Consider the following 21,211-nt stretch of genomic DNA (forward strand, 5'->3'; position numbering starts at 1 on the left):
CCCAGGGGGCTCAGTAGTAAAGAATCTGCCTGCCAATGCCGGAGGCGCTGGTTTGATCCCTGGGTGGGAAAGCTCCCCTAGAGTAGGTGATGGGAACCCACTCCAGTATTCTTGCCAGGAGAATGCAATGGACAGAGGAGCCTGGCAGGCTACAGTCCACGGGGCTGCAAAAGAGATAGACACAACTGAGAGACTAGACAATCACAAAGGGGAAAAACAACCTGATGTGCTTGCTGAACAGACTCAGCCCACAAGACAGACAGCACCTTCCATTCTTTAAGGGGCTCACGTAACCCTTTCGATACTTTGTCAAGCCTCTTCTTTTCATCTCCTAGATGAGACCCTACAGACAGACTGGGCACAGGACCCAAACCAAGGCCCACTGTCTAGGCTGTTCCGTGAAGCTCTGACATCACAGAATTGGCTACAGGGAACCCTCTGGGCTCAGACCAGAGTCTCCCTGCAAACAGCACTCCTAATGTTGCAACTCCAGTGTGCAGACTGTTTCTGGAGGTGCCACCTCCAGCCAGCCTTCCCTTATTCCCCATTTCCTACAGTTTTTACCCTCAGTTCAGTTCAGTTCAGTCGCTCAGTCATGTCTGACTCTTTGCGACCCCATGAAACGCAGCATGCCAAGCCTTCCTGCCCGTCACCAACTCCCAGAGTTCACCCAAACCCATATCCACTGAGTAAGTGGTGCCATTCAGCCATCTCATCCTCTGTCATCCCTTCTCCTCCTGCCCTCGATCCTTCCCAGCATCAGGGTCTTTTCATATGAGTCAGTTCTTCGCATCAGGTGGCCAAAGTACTGGTGTTTCAGCTTCAACATCAGTCCTTCCAATGAACACCCAGGACTAATTTCCTTTAGAATGGACTGGTTGGATCGCCTTGTAGTCCAAGGGACTCTCAAAAGTCTTCTCCAACACCACAGTTCAAAAGCATCAATTCTTCGGCACTCAGCTTTCTTTATACTCCAACTCTCACATCCATACACAACTACTGGAGAAACCATAGCCTTGACTAGATGGACCTTTGTTGGCAAAGTAATGTCTCTGCTTTTAAATATGCTGTCTAGGTTGGTCATAACTTTTCTTCCAAGGAGCAAGTGTCTTTTAAATTCATGGCTGCAGTCACCATCTGCAGTGATTTTGGAGCCCCCAAAAATAAAGTTTGTCACTGTTTCCATTGTTTCCCCATCTATTTGCCATGAAGTGATGGGACCAGATGATATGATCTTAGTTTTCTGAATGTTGAGCCTTCAGCCAACTTTTTCACTATCCTCTTTCACTTTCATCAAGAGGCTCTTTAGTTCTTCTTCACTTTCTGCCATAAGGGTGGTGTCATCTGCATATCTGGTTATTGGTGTTTCTCCCGGCAATCTTGATTCCAGCTTGTGCTTCTTCCAGTCCAGCATTTCTCATGATGTACTCTGCATATAAGTTAAATAAGCAGGGTGACAATATACAGCTTTGACTGTACTCCTTTTCCTATTTGGAACCAGTCTGTTGTTCCATGTCCAGTTCTAACTGTTGCTTCCTGACCTGCATATAGATTTCTCAAGAGGCAGGTCAGGTGGTCTGGTATGCCCACCTCTTTCAGAATTTTCCAGTTTGTGGTGGTGATCCACACAGTCAAAGGCTTTGGCATAGTCAATAAAGCAGAAGTAGATGTTTTTCTGGAACTCTCTTGCTTTTTCAATGATCCAGCGGATGTTAGCAATTTGATCTCTGGTTCCTCTGCCTTTTCTAAAACCAGCTTGAACATCTGGAAGTTCATCGTTCACGTATTGCTGAAGGCTGGCTTGGAGAATTTTGAGCATTACTTTGCTAGCATGTGAGACGCGTGCAACTGTGCGGTAATTTGAGCATTCTTTGGCATAGCCTTTCTTAGGGATTGGGATGAAAACTGACCTTTTCTAGTCCTGTGGCCACTGCTGAGTCTTCCAAATGTGCTGGCATATTGAGTGCCGCCCTTTCACAGCATCATCCTCACCCTACTGTCCCCAACAACAGTTTCTCTCCTTGATCCACCCTGGGTGTTGGTGAACATTACTAATACCAGGTTCCTTCAATAATGCTGAGTTGATCTGTATTTCTATATGCCCTCAATGGTACAGAATACAAAAAGGTTAAGAAAAAGACATGATACTTTTGTTTATATTTAAGAGAATGTTAATAAAAGCATCTTACATCTGCATAGTACTTCTAAATTCTGCTATACCATGTAACATTTAATGGGTCATTTCTTGTAAAATGAGAAATCACTATTTAAGGATGCCAATAAACTGCCAAGGCAGGAACAGAAACTGCCTTTAATTTACGTGTAGTCTTGGAAGGAAGCAAGGGAAGGAAAGGAACCCAGTTATAGTTTGGTAGTCATAAGCACTTAAGTCCCCCCCATCAAGAAGCTTCCACAAGCCTCTTATCCTTATCCATCAGAAGGCAGACAGAATGAAAACCACAATCACAGAAAACTAATCAAAAAGATCACATGGATCACAGCCTTGCCTAAGTCAATGAAACCAGAAGCCATGTTGTGTAGGCCACCCAAGACGGACGGGTCATGGTGGAGAGTTCTGACAAAACGCGGTCCATTGGAGAAGGGAATGGCAAACCACTTCAGTATTCTTGCCTCGAGAACCCCATGAACAGGATGAAAAGGCAAAAAGATAGGACACTGAAAGATGACCTCTCCAGGTCAGTAGGTGCCCAATATGTTACTGGAGAAGAGTCGAAGAAATAACTCCAAAAAAAAATGAAGAGACGGAGCCAAAGCAGAAACAACGCCCAGTTGCGGATGTGACTGGTGGTGGAAGTAAAGTCCGATGCTACAAGGAGCAATACTGCATAGGAACCTGGAATGAATCAAGGTAAATTCGAAGTGGTCAAACAGGAGACAGAAAGAGTGAATATCAACATTTTAGGCATCAGTGAACTAAAGTCAACTGGAATGGACGAATTTAATTCAGATGACCATTACATCTGCTACTGTGGGCAAGAATCCCTTAGAAGAAATGGAGTAGCCCTCATAGTCAACAAAAGAGTCCAAAATGTAATACTTGGGTGCAGTCTCAAAAACAACAGAATGATTTCTGTTCATTTCCAACACAAACCATTCAATATCACAGTAATCTGAGTCTATGCCCCAACCACTAATGCTGAAGAAGCTGAAGTTGAATGGTTCTATAAAGACTTACAAAATCTTCTAGAACTAACACCCAAAAAAGATATCCTTTTCATCATAGGGGACTGGAATGCAAAAGTAAGAAGTCAAGAGATACCTGGAGTAACAGGCAAGTTTGGTCTTGGAGTACAAAATGAAGCAGGGCAAAGGCTAACAGAGTTTTGCCAAGAGAACGCACTGGTCATAGCAAACATCCTCTTCCAACAACACAAGAGATGACTCGACACATAGTCAGCACCAGATGGTCAGTACCGTAATGAGATTGATTATATTCTTTGCAGCCGAACGTGGAAAAGCTCTATACAGTCAGCAAAAACAACAAGACCTGGAGCTTACTGTGCCTCAGATCATGACTTCTTATTCCAAAATTCAGGCTTAAATTGAAGAAAGTAGGGAAAACCACTAGAACATTCAGGTATGACCTAAATCAAATCCCTTACAATTATACAGTGGAAGTGACAAATAGATTCAAGGGATTAGATCTGATAGAGTGTCTGAAGAACTATGGATGGAGGTTCGTAACATCGTACAGGAAGGAGGCTGTGACAAAACCATCCCCAAGGAAAAGAAATGCAAAAAGGCACAGTGGTTGTCTGAGGAGGCCTTACAAATAGCTGAGAAAAGAAGAAAAGTGAAAGGCAAAGGAGAAAAGGCAAAAGATATATCCATCTGAAGGCAGAGTTCCAAAGAATAGCAAGAAGAAATAAAGACTTCCTAAGTGATCTATGCAAAGAAATAAAGGAAAACAATAGAATGGGAAAGACTAGAGATCTCTTCAAGAAAATTAGAGATACCAAGGGAACATTTCATGCAAAGATGGGCTCAACAAAGGACAGAAACAGTATGGACCTGACAGAAGCAGTAGATATTAAGAAAAGGTGGCAAGAACACACTGAAGAACTGTACAAAAAAGATCTTCATGATCCAGATAACTACGATGGTGTGATCACTCACCTGGAGCCAGACATCCTGGAATGTGAAGTCTAGTGCGCTTTAGGAAGTATCACTACGGACAAAGCTAGTGGAGGTGATGGAATTCAAGCTGAGCTATTTTAAATCCTAAAAGATGATGCTGTGAAAGTGCTGCACTCAGTATGTCAGCAAATTTGGAAAACTCAGCAGTGAGCAAATTTGGAAAACTCAGCAGTGACCAAATTTTCCAAACTTGGAAAACTTCCCAGTGGACTGGGAAAGGTCAGTTTTCATTCCAGTCCCAAAGAAAGGCGATGCCAAAGAATGTTCAAACTACCGCACAACTGCACTCATCTCACACAGTAGCAAATATTCCTGGGCTCCAAAATCACTGTGGACAGTGACTGCAGCCACAAACTTAAAAGACGCTTGCTCCTTGGAAGGAAAGGTATGAGCAACCTAGACAGCATAATCAAAAGCAGAGACGTTACTTTGCCGACAAAGGTCCATCTAGATAAAAAGCTATGGTTTTTCTAGTAGTCAGGTATGGATGTGAGATTTGCATCATGAAGAAGGTTGAGCACTGAAGAATTGATGCTTTTGAATTGTGGTGTTGGAGAAGAGTCTTGAGAGTCCCTTGGACTGCAGGGAGATCAAACCAGTCAATCCTAAAGGTCTATGGACGTAACAGAAGCAGAAGATATTCAGAACAGGTGGCAAGAATACACAGAAGAACTACACAAAAGAGATCTTAATGACCCAGATAACCACAATAGTGTGATCAGTCACCTAGAGCCAGACATCCTAGAGTGCGAAGTCAATTCCTAAAGGAAATAAAGTATGCATTGCAGCCCAATATTCATATTAATATACTAATTAATATTAATATCAACAATTCCTAAAGGAAATCAGTCCTGAATATTTATTGGAAGGACTGATGCTGAAGCTGAAGCTCCAATACCTTGGCCACCTATGTGATCTTTCTCACTGGGAAAGACCCTGATGTTGGGAAAGATTGAAGGCAGGAGGAGAAGGGGATGACAGAGGATGAGATGGTTGGATGGAATCACTGACTCGATGGACATGAGTTTGGGCAGGCTACGGGAGTTGATGATGGACAGGGAAGCCTGGTGTGCTGTAGTCCATAGGGTTGCAGAGTCAGACACAACTGAGCGACTGAACTGAACAGAATTAAAGTCATAAGCACTGAAGTTATAAGCACTGAAGTTAATTGTCTCTTGCTGGGCTACAGTGACGGTCCAGCACACCTCCTCCAACGGGGCTACCATTTCCAACATATTTTAACTCTCTTTACTAATAAGCATAGAATTTCTTAGAATTTCTGCTAATAAGCAGAAAACTGAGCAACTGTTTCCTTAAAAGAAGCAAGATCTAGCTGACTTTAACTCATAAAAAGAGAATTTTGATATTTTAAAGTTAACTAATAGTAAGAGTTAATAAAGGCTTACTAGGGGGCAATTTAAAATTAGAGAAAAAAGGAATAAATTGTTTATAGTCTTTCCATCCAAAGAGAATCACCATTAACATTTGGGGTACTTCCTTTCAATCTTTGTACTATCAAAGATTCATGGGTTTTGAATTTTTCAAGTTTATAACTGAAACTAAATATATAATTTCAAGTCAAAAGTTTATTTAAAATTATGAGGTAAGCATTGTTCCATATTGCTGTGCAGTCTTCAAAAATGGCAAGACATGTGGGTCTAGCATTCTACTGAGTGGATATACTGTAATTTCTTTAACCTACTGTTGGACATTAGTCGCTTCCAAATTTCCCCTAATATTAATATTGGGCTGCAATGTGTACTTTTGTTCACCTGGCTTTTGCTGTGTTTGGGCTTATTTCCTGAGGATAGGTTTGTAGAGCTGTAATTTACCGGGGTGAACAGTACAAATGTTTAGCAGCTTCTGATACAATCTACCAACTGCTAACCATAAGGGTTAAGAACACTACTGTCTGCTCTCCACTCCCATCAGCAATGGGTGCTATTAAAACATAAGTCCCTGGGCCAGCAAGGCGATCAAACCAGCCAGTCCTAAAGGAAATCAACCTTGCATCTTCACTGGAAAACTGATGCTAAAGCACCAATACTTTGGCCACCTGATGTGAACAGCCACCTTAGTGGAGAAGCCCCTGATGCTGTGAAAGATGGAGGGCAAGAGGAGAAGAGAACAGCAGAGGATGAGATGGTTTGACAGCATCACTGACTCGATGGATGTGAATCTGAGCAAACTCCTTGAGACAGTGGAGGACAGAGGGGCCTGGCGTGCTGCAGTACATGGGTTCATAAAAAGTCGCACACAACTTAGGGACTGAACAACAAGCAAACCTCAACAGAACAAAATAATATCCACCCCCCGCCCCGAAGTACTGACTTAATTACTTTCTTTAAAGTTTTTATTATGGAAGCCTTAAAAGAAAACATACAAAAGTAAATGAAATAGTATAAAGAACCTCCTTGGACCCACCCCAATGGCAATAACTCTTGGCAGATTTGTTTTACCTACACCCTCACGACTGAGTGACCTCACTTTCACTTTTCACTTTCATGCACTGGAGAAGGAAATGGCAACCCACTCCATTGTTCTTGCCTGGAGAATCCCAGAGACGGGGGACGCTGGTGGGCTGCCGTCTGTGGGGTCGCAGAGTTGGACACAACTGAAGCGACTAAGCAGCAGCAGCAGCACCTACTTTTCCCTTCCTGTTTTATTTGGAAACAAATAACAGCCAAGATATCACTTTATCTGTAAATATTTCAGTCTGGATCTCTGAAAGAGGAGGGTTTGAAAACAAACAAAACAGATAGCTGTGCTACCAATCCACATCTGAAACAATAGGAATTCTCTAGAGTTATCAAATCTGCAGGCCAGTCAGTGTTAAAATTTCCAACAGTCTCACAAAGGCCACATTTTTAAAAAGTTTGCTTGACTTGGGATCTGAATACGGTCCACACCCCGTGACTGGCTGATGTCTCAAAAGTCTCTCCTAAACTAAAAACTTCTCTCTATCCCCTCCCTCCCATTTTATTTGTTGAAGAAACTGGCTCATTTTCTCTGTAGAGTTTTCCAGCCTGGATTTTGCTGATGGCGTCCTGGCGGTGTACTTTACATGGTCTTTCTTACTTTGTACTTCCTATAAATTGGTAATTGTATGAGATGCGGGCCTGATTACTGTTATTGTTATTTTTGGCAGGCCTGCTTCACGGGGGTGTCAGTTTGCCACCAGGAAGCATGGGAGGTCAGGCATCTCAGTGTGTGACGCTGGCAGCTGCTGACCCATTAAATTCACCAGGGGTTACAGATGGTCGTACTCCAAGGGGATAACCCAGCCTTCAGGTATTAGCTGGAATACTTTTGTAAAGAAAAACTCCACCTACCTGCTAATTGGTCACCTCATGGGTGAATTTATTATATAGGAAAGACAAGTTAAAAGGTCAGTTCTTTCCATTTATCTGCCAGTTTTCAAATAACACATTAGTTCTCTAGTTTACTTCCAATGTATCAACAAATGGGTTAGCTTTTCCCCCTTAACATTAGCATAAACTCAAAAAGGGAAGCAGATCTGAGGTATATGTATCTGATGCAATTCTTTGCACGGGCGCTCAAATCGTCCTGTCTGTGGCCTACGGGCATCTCTGTGAGGTCGTAACCCTGGTCTCCGAGGCGGCTTCCTTGCTCTCCGATGCATGGCACTCCAGGCCTGTCGGGTTGTAACCGTGGTCTCTGTGACAGTTGCTGTCTTGTACACGATACTCCAGGCCTGTCCTGTACAAGTCCCACCTGAGGTCACGGATCAGCCATTTCCATAAGCAGCTCTGGTTCTTTTTGTGGGAAATGGTGTTTCAAGGCCACAACCAGGGCGAGAGGGGCAGATCATTGTTCGACAGGTTAAAATTTTTGTTTTGCATTTTATGAATCTGGCTAGGATAGTTTTTCCTTTACCACCCCCTTTTTTTCTTTTCCTATGTTCATTTATATATTGAGGTTTAAGTGTTTTCTTTTCTAAACACGAGATTCTACCGGCATACCGCTCCCTCACCAATCATACTTCCCACATCCACGCCCGCCCTCAGCCAGTCACACTCCCCCCAGTCCCCTGCCTGGTCGCTCCGGAGTCCTGAGACAGACTCTCCACGCCCCGCTCCTGTGCCGCGGCTTCACCCGTAAGGGAGGGCGCACGCATGTCGGAGGCTCACCACCAGCATCTCTTCGGCTATGTTGTTCCTGAGCTGGATGCTTCCAGACATTCGGTGCTATGAAGTCTGGCTCCGGTTCACTTTTATTCTCTCTCAAACCTGTCATGTGCTATGAAGTTTATCAAATCTCATTTTTTATAGTCAGAAAGGACTCTGGTACTCAACTAGGCTGAAAATGCACAGATTTATGGCCTTTTGCATTTTAACGTGGTCACAATGAAACCACACATGCGATTTTGAAGCTCACCGTTTCGCGGCTTTGGAACCAGGTGCATCTGGAATGAGGTCTGGGCTCTGCTACGGGAGAGCCTGGCCCATCACTTGCCTTCTCTGGACGTCAGTTTCCTCCATCTGATGGAGATACCGAGAGTGCCCTCTGAGAACGACCCTGAGGAGTCGATTCACTGATACGGGTGCGGCAGAGGGCCCGGCACAGACTACGTTCCTGGGGCAGTCCTCACTGCTCGGCCCACACCCTCGTCTGGACTTTGCAGAGGTGAAATGATCTGAAGCCAGTCAACATCAAAGCTGGAACAAGCACGGTCACTGCCTCTGATCCAGTGAAACTACCACTTATGCTAATCTGCCCTCGTGCTGTCACACCTGGGCGAAAGGGATGCTGCAGAGAGGGGGTGTCAGCTGTGTGGGCGCTGAAGTTTGAACAAAAGCATGCTCCTGTTAAATGGCTGCTGAGTTGGTAAGCCTGAGGTGCGGGTGCTGTGGGGACAGGATGAGGCTGCCACGGGGGCTGACCTCGCTGACTTCCAAAGGAGGCCACTGACTATGAAGGTCAAGTGCACTGGACTCTGCCACACCTGCCACTTACAGGCAGGGCGACCGAGGGAAGTCCAGCCACCGCTGGTGCCTGTTCACTCAGCTGTGAAGCGCAGAGGGGCCTGCGGAGCAACGAGATGGGATGATCCTTGGGAGACACGTGGCCGACGGCATGCTGAGTCATACGATGCTCTAGCCCTCAGCCTTCGTTCAACTCAGAGGTGATGCAGCTGAGAGGGTCCGTAAGCCCTTCATCCCCTGGCCCTCGAGAAGGGGCTTTGTGCGCCTAATGTTCTTTCCAGCCTGCATGGCACTCTATCATGATTCATATTCTCGTGTCTGGACTGTGCCAGTTCTAACACACTTGCACGCAGCAGGCTGTAATGACCCTGGAGTTCTGGCAGACTGATATGGTGGGGCACCATATACCAGCCGACGGACACTGTTCTACGTACTAGTCAGTGCTGGCTGTGGTCGGAGCAAAATGTCCAGAGATGGGGCTACAGGTCTGTGCTTGGCAACTGCCATGGGATCCCACAAATAACGCTAATGCCATCTGGTAATGAAGCGGGCTTGCGGTTGCCAAGGTAACCCTCTGCACTGAGCAGCTCTCTCACCAGCCCTCCAGTGCTGGTCTCCGTGCGTTCACACGGCAAGTCGTGAAGTCAAGGGGAGCACTGTGCTTCTCCAGAGAGAACCAGGGTGCGCTTGGAGATGAAGCTGCTGGGGGTCTGCCCAGCAGGCCGTCACTCTTCCAGGAAGTGCCCTTAGAGACCTGTCAGAGCACCTCCCCTTGCAGGGGCGTGGGAGCTGAATGGGTGGTCTTCTCTGTCTCTTCTCTGGCATTCATCTGCCAAGCGGTATGACATTGGAAAAATCTCTAGTTCACTATGGCAAGGCAAGCTGCAAAGTGGGAGGCAAGTTGAGGATAGCAAAAATATTTCATTCTGCTCTGCCACCAACTGCTACCCAATGCAAATGTAACAAATCTTGTAGCTAAGACCAGGTGAGCTGAGAAGGGGAGAGGAGCCAATCACCTGCAACCTGAACCCCTGGGCTTGTGCAGGGAGCAGGCACCCTGAGCCTAAGCAGAGCTGTCTAGGATGCAGGGGGGACGAGCTGACCAATGGCTTCTTTGCACCCTCAGGTCCAGCATACACCCCGTGACTGGGAAGTGAAGTGGGCAGCACAGTATCTGTCACAAAGACAAAGGACGCATGGCTGAGCTCTGCTTTGGGGAAGGGATACACTGGGGGAAAACCAACCACATACACGCATGTGTACACAAACATTATTTTCCAGGTACAAACAAGGGAAAAGCTTACTGTGGAAGTGTCTACAAGGGGTCTGCTGTACTTGCAGTGATGTTTTTCCAAGTATACTTAGAAAGGGGAAGGGAGAGAGGGAGGGGCACCTGGGCACCTACAGGAGGTTCAGGAACAGTTCTTCTCAGTATGGAACCAAGAACCTTCCCCTTTGTGCTAATTACAAAGAAAGATGGGGATAAAGGGAACGAGCCCGATAAGCATTTATTCACTGAGTATGTAAGTGTGTGTATTACGTGAAGCTCTGGGTTAGGACACTGATGCAGATTTACGTGACTTTAGAGCTGGAGTTTTAAAAAAGTCACTTTCAACTGTCTCATTTTCAAGGGGGTAAACTGAAGCCTTGAGAGGTTAAGAGGTATCAAATACGGTTCCCGCTTTGAAGGTGTAATAAAGAGCAGAGACGTAACTTTGCTGACAAAGGTCCATAAAGCTCTCAAAGCTACGGTTTTTCCAGTAGTCATGTATGGATGTGAGAGTTGGACCATAAAGAAGGCTGAGTGCTGAAAAATTTGATGCTTTTGAACTGTGGTGCTGGAGAAAGATTCTTCAGAGTCCCTTGGACAGCAAGGAGATCAAACCAGTCAATCCTAAAGGAAATCAACCCCGAATATTCATTGGAAGGACTGATGCTCAAGCTGAAGCTCCCATACTACGGCCACCTGATGCTAAGAGCCGACTCACTGGAAAAGACCCTGATGCTGGGAAAAATCGAAGGCAGGAGGAGAAGGGGACGACAGAGGATGAGATAGCTGGATGGCATCACCAGCTCAATGGACATGAGTCTGAGCAAATTTCAGGAGACACTGAAGGACAGGGAAGCCTGGCATGCTGCAGTCCATGTGGTTGCTGAGGGTCGGAGACGAGCTAGTGACTGAATGACAATCAACCTTGAAGAAAGTGGTTAAAGTGAGCTATGCCTGCAGTAATGGGGGGCACAGTGCTTCAGCACGTGCGGCTCAATGTACCCGAGGAGTCTGGGGAGAAGGTGCTGTGTCACTGAGCGGTTGGAAAATGCTTGTTGGGCGCCTGTCCAATGCATCCCACGTCTTGAAAGGAGGGGTTATACGGATGAGCACTCCCCAGATGATGTCCCACAGAACGTTCCTCCAGGAGATGTTCTTGGAATGTGATCTGGAAAAAACGTTCCTCCAAACTTTCCTCTGACACCTGGGGGTCTTCCCTGAACAGTGTGGACACATACTTGACTCGAGGACAAGAACCAGGGTGTGCCCACAGGGCTGCGGCTCCCTCCTCCATCTGAGAACCCTGTGCTGCGCCCCAGGCAGGTGTCTTACTCTCATTCATAACGGCAGGAAGCTAAGGTTTCTGCGCGGGGCCTGCTGTTCACTATTTCCGCTGTTTGTGCCGGGTCCCTGGCCCCACAGCAGCATCTCTAAATCGTAAGACAGGGCGACCACAGAGCCTTGGACCATCTAATCCTCTAACTCCAGTCATATATTCGGGGACTCTGGTAAGTGGCTCAAAATCTTGCTTCACACAGCTCCTGGCCTCCTTCCCAAATGGTTTTATACTCACACTCCTGACCCCAGCTATTGTTAATTGCTGTCGAGTCACTAAGTCCTGTCTGACTGGGATTTCCCAGGCAAGAATACCGGAGTGGGTTGCCATTTCCTTCTCCAGGGGATCTTTTCCCCCTCAGGGATCGAAGATGCCTCTCCTGCCTCTCCTGCATTGGCAGGTGGATTCTTTACCACTGAGCTACCAGGGAAGCCCCAACCCCATCCATGAGACGCCACTAAAACACTGGCTTTGACTAATCTCAGTGTTCTGCTGTTTCGCTTCTCTCTGAACCTGGCGCTCTGAGTTCTGCACAGCTGCTAGGTGTGTGCCGTCCGCAGAACCGTGCTGGCGGGCTGTCCTCACAGCAGGCTTCCCAAAGCAGGTGCAGCCAAGGGGGACCGGGAGCTCAAGGGAAACCGGCTCCTGCTTCTTTCGAGGAAAACCGTAAAACTGGAAACAGCCAAGGGGAAATGGACACAGAGCAACCCTGAGAGGCTGCGGCTCTGCCAGGCGGAGGCAGAGACAACAAACTTGCCGTCACGGCTGGACGAGGCTGCTGGCACTGCAGAGAGCTGGACAGTAACGAGCCCGCCACAAGAAACGGGCTACGTGACACGGAAACCAGGAGGTCAGACCGAGGGATCCTCTAAGATAAAACCAGTATTTCCTACGCTGAAGGTCACTTATTTTTTGCTCAATGCGACGGGGCGGGGTCGGGGCGGGCAGTGGGGGTGGGGGGTTCAAGTGCATCTCTGATGATAAAACTCAGTTCAATGCAGTGTGATTCAGAAAGGGAAAATCAAACTGGAAGGTAACTTCCAGGGATGATGGACTAGACTGGAGCTGAGGAGCTGTTACAGCCTCAAGAGGTGAGTTACATCTTCCCTTCTGACAAAGACCCAGGAGACATAAGGCAGATAAACTCACTTTAGGTTCTGTCTACCAACAAGTTAGAAAATCAACTTGCCAGTAAGGCAAGCAAGCTCGAGTGTTAACATGTATAGACTGGGGGAAAAAGTAAAGCCGAGTTTAGATTTCAGCTCTGCCTCTTCCTGGTGCTGTGTGACCTTGTTTTTTTTTTTGGCCATATGAGACGGCTTACAGGATCTCAGTTGTTCAAACCCGTGCCCCCTGCAGTGGCAGCACAGAATCTTGACCACTGGACCCCAGGGAAGCCCCATGGCCGTGTGACTTGAGGCAAGTTCCCTGGACTGTCACTTCCCAGATTTTTGGCCTGCAGACTCAGGATGAGGCTTTTGGGAGGAGGAAATGACACCAGCCTTTGGAAGGGCTTAGCACTGGGATTCCAACTTGGCATCTGCCACCCATCAGGCTGGGTTACTGCCTCCTTGCCTTTGTCACGGGGGACAGACAGCACAGGGGTTGGGGGCGGGGGGAGAGCCGGGGCTTTGGAGCCTGAGAGACCCAAGTTCAAATTTTGCCTCTGCCACGTACAGAGCAGCGTGGTAAACCAGCGTGGGTTGGGGAAAACCAGCCTCTGTGAGCTTCGCTTCCTCGTCTCTAAAATAGAACCCTTTGTAAGGACTGGATGGCTGGGGCTATGAAGTGTCCAGGGGAGTCGCTACTGTCACTCACCACGTGGGAGCAATTGTTAGTATCGCTGCAAGTCATTCTTTTTAACAATTATGAAGCACCTGCCTGATAAGATGAGGTTTATTTTCACTAGGTGGCTTATTCCCTGGATGAGTGACTGAATCATTTCCCAAGGGGCCATCAATGTTAACGCTCCGGGTACTTCTGCTCTTCCTGCATCCATTCGTCTCTTCAATAGTCAAAACTGCCCCGGAGGGAGGGGAGTTTCAGCAGAGAGGACCTCCTCCTTCTCCAGGCCTCATTAGCCATTTTCATGACACGGAAGGTTTAAGAAGTAAGTTTGCATTTCATACGATTGAATGCCACCTTTCTCACAGTTCTCCCCTCTCATCTGGCTTCCCGTTCCTCTCAACCACAACAAAATCCACACACGATGTAAAGAAGCAGTGTTGTGAAAAACCCCTGAATTGTCAAAACAGAATTAGTTCGTTTTCATTTATAAAACATACATTCAAGTATATAACAGAAACCCCACTGGGAAAAAGGAGAATGTGATGGCTGTATAAAAACAGGGCATCGAGATTCCAAAAAGATGTGGCAGTGAAGTAGAAACGGGTTCGCTGACAAAAGGAGACGCCGACCACTGTTTTCTCCAACAGGCTGAAACGTGAAGCTTCTCATAGGGACGTGAAGAGGAATCCCCGTGCACGCACACCCTTTACTTGTCCCCCACGCTGCACATGGCAGCAGGAGAGCCACTGCACCCAGCGCTCCTGTCTCACTGGTGGGCCTGCTACCCAGGAAGCAGCTGCTATTTCCTGTCCTGGGCAGAAGCAGATGGCCCAGGGGGAGGTACCAGGTCCAAAGGCTGCCCTACACGGGTCTGAGAGAAGGCTCTCCCCATGCTGGCTAGGCCACGTACACTGCCTCCTTCTAGAACCTGTTTTGGAGAACATGGAGAAGACTGGGAACTGGAACCAGTTCTCCGGTGAGAAGGTGGCTGTGCCGGAAGAAATGGGGAACGAATGAAGGGTGGGGGAAAGGAGGGGAGATGGACCGACAGATGGACATACTGGAACGTGGAGCTGCCTTAGATGGGCAATGACTTGCCTTCCAGTCCCCCCAACCTTCCATCTGACAATTACTTGTTAATTTGAAACAAGTGCAGGCTAGGCATTAGGTTAGCAGATGAAACACTTCAGAGAGCTACGAGTCTAGTGGAGGAGACAGGCAACAAATCTGTATGTAAATAAAAATGTATAATTTGCAAGGAGTTTTAAGGGAAATAAACAGAAAGGGGACAGCTCAAAGAGAGATTTAGGCAATACCAATGTGTGCCCCAAGATGACATTTAGACCAGATGAGTCAATTATTCACTTGTTCATTCAATTCACTCAAATATTTCTTGGACATCCACTGTTGTGCCAAGCACTGGTCTAAGGATTAGAGACAGAGCAGTGAACGAAGCGCCTCAGGAGGGTGCATTCTTGGGGACGGGGATGGGCAGACAATAAAGAAACAAAACTACGAGATCCGCGTGGGGCTGGGAAGACAATAAAGCTGGTGAGGGGAGAGGTTCACACTGGGTGGACACCTGCTGCCCAAGGCTGGGCTGGGCTGGGCTGTGCAGACTCCTGCAGAGGGCCCAGCCGTGGGGGGCGCTGGAGCGAAGGCCTTGTGTGGGGGGCCTGGGGGCGGGGCGGGGCGGGCAGCAGAGCGCAGGTGCCAGGCCAGGACGGGCCAGGTCTGCTGGTGGCAGCAGCTCTGACAAGGGATGTAGCTGTGCTCAGGGTGAAGGGAAGTCAGTGCCAAGAAATGGCACGGCTGATGTGCATGCTTTAAAGAACATGTCCCTGGTTGCGTGGTGGCGAGATCAAGAGAAGAAATGGGGGCCACAAGAGAGGACGGTGACAGCTCTGACTGGAGCCAGGGCGCAGGAGATGCCGAGTGATTCCAGAGAGAATGAAGAGGAACTGAAGACAGGATCTGCTGACAGACGGGCTTGGGGGTGAGAGAAAGGGGGACACTAAGGAAGCCTGTAGGTGTCTGGCTTGAGCACCAGATAGATGGTTTTGCTATTTAATGAGATAAGAGGGGGAAGCAGAGCGGTAAGACAGGGAGAGGGGAAAACTACTTCACTTTTATGAAGTTTAAGATTATTTCTGAAATGTCTCAGCAGAGAGATATTAAACAGGCAGTTTGGAAACTGGGACTCACGGCTGAGGTCAGGGCTAGATAGTTCAAGTTTACGAACGATCGTATCAGGCTCTCGTTTTCAAGGCAGCCTGGGTGAATTCAGATGAGCTGAAACTTCACCCTAAACTCGCGCACCTGAGCAGCATTATCGGAGCTCTGAGTTGCTCAGGGACACTCTTCCTGGGAAAAGGTGAGTCTGTGGACTTAAACAGGAACCGTCCCTTTGATGGGCGACGCAAGTCCAGGTGAAAGTGACCCCCACACAGATCTGCCGCCTGCAGTGGAAGGGACCACAGTGTCCGCTGAGGCAAACACGGTCCCGTCGCATCTCCACTTCTGTCGATACCCTGTTAGGCAGGACTTGGCTTTTTAATATTTCGACTGTACAATGTGTGCCAACTTGACCTTGATGTAGAAAATTTTAATTCAAATCAATACCTGGACAAGGTCACTTTAAAATCCAATTAATATGAATGGGACAATATGCCCCACAGTTCTGTGAGCTGAAAATGGAATAGTTGCAAGTTAACAACAACAAAAGAGACAGCCACAGAAGCCTGTTTGGGCCCTTCTGTGTTTGATAATGCAGCTTGCTGTGCCCTTAGATACAGGCAGTACTAAGAACACTGGAAAAAAAATATAGGCTTCTATTTAGGGTAGCTTAAAATTAAACTATAGTTTCTCTTTAAAAAAAAAAAAACATAAAATGTACTAAAAACTGAATTCCTATAACCTGATTTTAAATAAATTAAACCCTGGACTTCAGCTCACCCAGGAATCCCTAGAGAAAGCTAAAGCTTTAATATAGTCTGAATAGTGGCAATTTACATTTATATAGAACATACTCACAAGCCTGCTTGCAATGATAACCATAACGTAAGGGGAAACTGAGGCAGGTATTCCCGAGCCTGACTCCAACAAGGAAGGCAACCCGGGCTCCAGGACACCTTCTCTTCAGACTCACCACCTTTGTCCCACATTTGCTTCTTCTTTTTTTTTTTTTATTTTATTTTTAAACTTTACATAATTGTATTAGTTTTGCCAAATATCAAAATGAATCCACCACAGGTATACATGTGTTCCCCATCCTGAACCCTCCTCCCTCCTCCCTCCCCATACCATCCCTCTGGGTCATCCCAGTGCACTAGCCCCAAGCATCCAGTATCGTGCATCAAACCTGGACTGGCATCTTGTTTCATACATGATATTTTACACGTTTCAATGCCATTCTCCCAAATCTTCCCACCCTCTCCCTCTCCCACAGAGTCCATAAGACTGTTCTATACATCAGTGTCTCTTTTGCTGTCTCGCACACAGGGTTGACATTAGAGAAGTGCTTACTCTGTACCGTGAACCAGAGAATCAAGCAGCAAATGAGGAAGACACTATAACACCTGGCTTCTTCTGGGTTGTTCTTCCTTCAATTTCACTGCTACCCCACGTGGACTCTCAGCTTCCCCACCCTTAGTCCAGGTTAGAATAGACTAGAAACGATCACACACATCCACCTAAAAAGATAAAACAGCTTTGTAATTTTGAGGAACAACTGCAAATTATGTAAAATTGGAATGATATGAAGGATGCCAGGGAGAAGGAAATGGCAACCCACTCCAGTATTCTTGCCTGGAGAATCCCAGGGACGGAGGAGCCTGGTGGGCTGCTGTCTATGGGGTCGCACAGAGTCGGACACGACTGAAGTGACTTAGCAGCAGCAGCAGTAGGGAAATCTCACAAGCCTATTGCTTAATTTATTTTACGTCTGGATATTTTTCAAAAAGAGGCTGCTGGAGGGACAGGAGCTGGACTGCAGGAGGAAAGGCCCGCGTTGGGTGGCCTTTTCAGCATCCCAGGGAACCCTCACAGAGTTCAGGTGCAGATATCCTGCAACGCGGGGTAGAAAAGAAAGCTCCAACCTAAACGCTGCTGGCTGAGGTCCTGAGACAATCCTGAGAGTGTGTGTTCACCTTTCCAGCTGACACTGTAGCAGCGGATGAAAAGCAGCCCAAGGCTCTGCCGTCAAAGGACGAGCTGCTGCCGCGCAGTGCCTGTTCCGTCCTCCCCGCCTTGCGTTCTCCTTCATCGGGAAATAACACAAACCGGCAGACGTCACCCACCCAGCTCCCTCTCCCCACCGGCCGCCAGTCACCTCATCTGCTGCTAGCATTAATGCTCTTGTCACACACTCATTATTCTTTAATGATGCCTGTTTGTAAATAGCAAGATGGGATGCAATTAAACCATGAGAGACTAAGTAAACACACATACTAATTAGGATCTTTACAAGAGATTTTTTTTTTCTCATGTATAGACTGGAATTTACCTTTCATTAATCTAACTTAATTGCAATAGTGCACCAATAAAGAGTCAACACAAATTAAGTGCTCTAAATGATTTCCCCATATTAAGGGTGAGCCAGCGATCCTTCCTTTGGGTAACAAGCCATGCTCTGCAGAAGGAGGGGATGAGATGGGAAGACAGCAGCACTGAGCAGCAGGAGGAGGACTTCAGCAGTAAGACAGACATCACACCATCACCACCAGCTGGTGCTTCAGAGGCCTGAGGCTAATGAGGTCAAGGTCATAGGTTCACACTGTGGCCTTCACCCCTCTTCTGAGTCGACTAGCTTTGCTCCTTTCCGAGTCACCACTTCACCTTTATTAGCTTTCTATCACTGGTCCCAACAGAGAAGGAGTAAAGGTGTGGATCAGTTGGCTCACGTCCATTCCCACCCCTAGAATAATAATATCCAGGGACGCGTGCTCTGCGGCCAGGCAGTACTTGGCAGAGAGCTCCGGGAAAGGGGCCTCGGTGAAGTGAGGGAAAGAAAAGTTCTGGTGGCTTCACCTCTGATTCCAGGTGAGTGAAAGATTACACACATTTGGCAGCCAAACTCCACTGAAACAGAGTATGATGCTGTCCCAACATTAGCTATCTTTTTTGCGAAGGGCTTGGAGTACCAACAATTTACTCATTCAACAAACATGGACTGTGCCCCTCCGGGTAGCAGGTGCGGGACCAGGGTCGGGAGACCCCTTTAGCAAACAACTCTTTTGTCTCTTGTGTATTTTACTTGTCCTTCCCTAACCACTGCTGCCAAGCTCTGAACCATCTTCCTCTCTGTCAAATACAGACATGCATGGATGCACACGGGCCCTGGCTTCCCTCCTGCTCCCTGACTGGGCCGGTGGTGCCACTGGCTTGGAATCCACAACTCTGAAAAAAAAAAAAAAAAAAGCAAAACAGGTCCTAGGAGGTCCTGAGGGGCGAGATGGCTGAGGCAGCTGCCCTGTGGACTTGAGACTTTGTATTCAACTATTTGACCAGGGAGCCTCAACCAGATTCCCCAGCTCCTGGTTTTAAGATAAAACTTGGGACATTCTCCATGGCAACATATCCTGAACTGAGTCCCATGACGAGGCAAGAGATAGATGGGCCCCAGGCTGAGCAGCAGCCAGTTTGTCCCCTGTGGACGGACACTCCAAGATGCAAAGGAGGAGGAACTGCTGAGACAAGAGGCCACATACTTCTCCTCCTCAAGGTCAAGGAGACCTTCCCGAATACACATGTGCAGAAAGGCCAAAATGGGAGCAATGCCAACCCACCCGCAGGCCTCTTCACTAGAATCCATCTTGCCCAAGAGATGCACGCACACAGGGGAGGATCCTGAGTTAAACCAAATACAGACTCAGAACCAGGCAAAGCAAGATGACTGGGCAAAGAAAAATCTGGAAGAAACGCCCCATATAAGTGATTCAAACCACCATAAGGGTGTGACTCTCTGAGCTCGCCCACGTGTCTATCCACACACACCCTTTCTCCTCCTAATAAACACTACTTGTTTCACACTTTCCGTCTCTATTTGGAAATTCATGTCTACACAGCTGAAGGCCCAGGGTCTCGTCACTGGCCTCTGGGCCCTGGTGGCTAGGATTCATGCTTTCACTGCCTCGGCCTAACTTCAGGTCCTGCTTCAGGCTGCTGAGGGCCGAGGCCATCTGAGATCAATAAGAAGGGGGATTCTGGCCAAGTGTGTCCCAGAAACTGTGGAGACACTGTCCTCCTCTTACAGATGCACAGTGTACATGGGCATATTAAAGGTGCTGGAAAGGCTGCAATGAAGGAACATGCCTAACTAGGATGGTTTAACCAGTGAGTGCTTCCGAAACTTACTGTCCACATCACCCTCCTTAAGAAGTCGTGTTCTGGGACTTCCCTGGTGGTACCGTGGATGAGAGTCCACCTACCAACGCTGGGGACTCGGGTTTGATCTCTGGTCTGGGAAGATTCCACATCCCCCGGAGCAACTAAGCCTGAGTGCCACAACTACTGAGCCTGTGTGCCTAGAGCCCGGGCTCCGCCGCAAGAGAAGCCACTGCGACGGGAAGCCCAGGCACCGCAACAGAGTAGCTGCAACTAGAGAAACACAGCAAGGAAGACCCAGCGCAACCATAAATAAATATGTTACAAATAGGCATGCTAAGTCGCTTCAGTCGTGTCTGACTCTTTGCAACCCCATGGACTGTAGCCCACCAGGCCCCTCTGTCCATGAGATTCTCCAGGCAAGAATACTGGAGAATTTTTGGGTTGCCATGCCCTTTTCCAGGGGATTTTCCCAACCTAGGGATCAAACCTGCATTTCTTACGTCTCCTGCTTCGGCAGGCAGGTTTTTTACCACTGGCGCCACCTGGGAAGCTCCATTACACACACACACACACATATATACAAAGAATTCGTGTTGCAAGAAATCCACCTTAGGAAACACTGTTAGGTTACCACCAGGAAAGAAATACCCAGCCTACTCAGCCAGTCCCCAGCAGGCTGGATCCTGTGTTTCCAGTCTGATGCTCCACCTCAGCTCATTCCCTGCCTAGTTTCCTCCCCACAGGCAGAAAAAGCACAGCACCACTCACCCCAGAACCGAGAGCCCAAGGGACCTGGGCTCGCTGCACACCAGACCAACAGAGGCCCAACAATGGAAAACAGACTGTGGACAAAAATTTATCAACCGTAAGATGTTTAATTGCTCTCAGTTCAAGACCATTCAAAGATTCACTCTTCAGTTCATTTTTATCATTATAAGTCTCTGAAAATCCTGGTCTTGTAACAGCAGCTCATACAGCCTTCACTTAATCGCTCTGGTAGATCATATATAAAAACAAAATCGAGCTAAAAAAAATCATTCCGTGTTAGTGAGCAGATGTCTAGCCCATTTGCAATTAATACGACCCACTTCCATACAATCAGACTGCTTAAAATTCCTGGAACAAGATGTAAAAGTTAAGATGCAAATGTTCTGATTTTAATGAGAATGAGTGGAAACTATAAAATCCTCTCTCCCTTTGAGGGTAGGTATAATCTACATGTAAGTCCCAACTGCACACTAAATTTATCAACAAAACAATCATTTGATAAAGCTTGTGTGAAAGAAGAAAAAAGAACTGGGAAAGTCAGGAGTATATTCAAAAAGTATTTCTGACCAAAATTAAATGCTATCAAAACCATTATTCTTTTAAGGCACTTTCAAGAAA

The 21,211-nt window shown here is 47.2% G+C and overlaps 1 protein-coding gene across 2 annotated transcripts in view; it reads right to left on the reverse strand.

Annotated features, from left to right (window-relative positions):
• The window catches only part of MED27 (mediator complex subunit 27), a 240,480-nt gene that overhangs the window by 55,267 nt on the left and 164,002 nt on the right, over positions 1-21,211 (reverse strand). The window lies entirely within an intron of this gene.

The sequence above is a fragment of the Bos indicus x Bos taurus genome, chromosome 11 (genome assembly GCF_003369695.1).
Source record: "Bos indicus x Bos taurus breed Angus x Brahman F1 hybrid chromosome 11, Bos_hybrid_MaternalHap_v2.0, whole genome shotgun sequence".
NCBI lineage: Eukaryota > Metazoa > Chordata > Mammalia > Artiodactyla > Bovidae > Bos > Bos indicus x Bos taurus.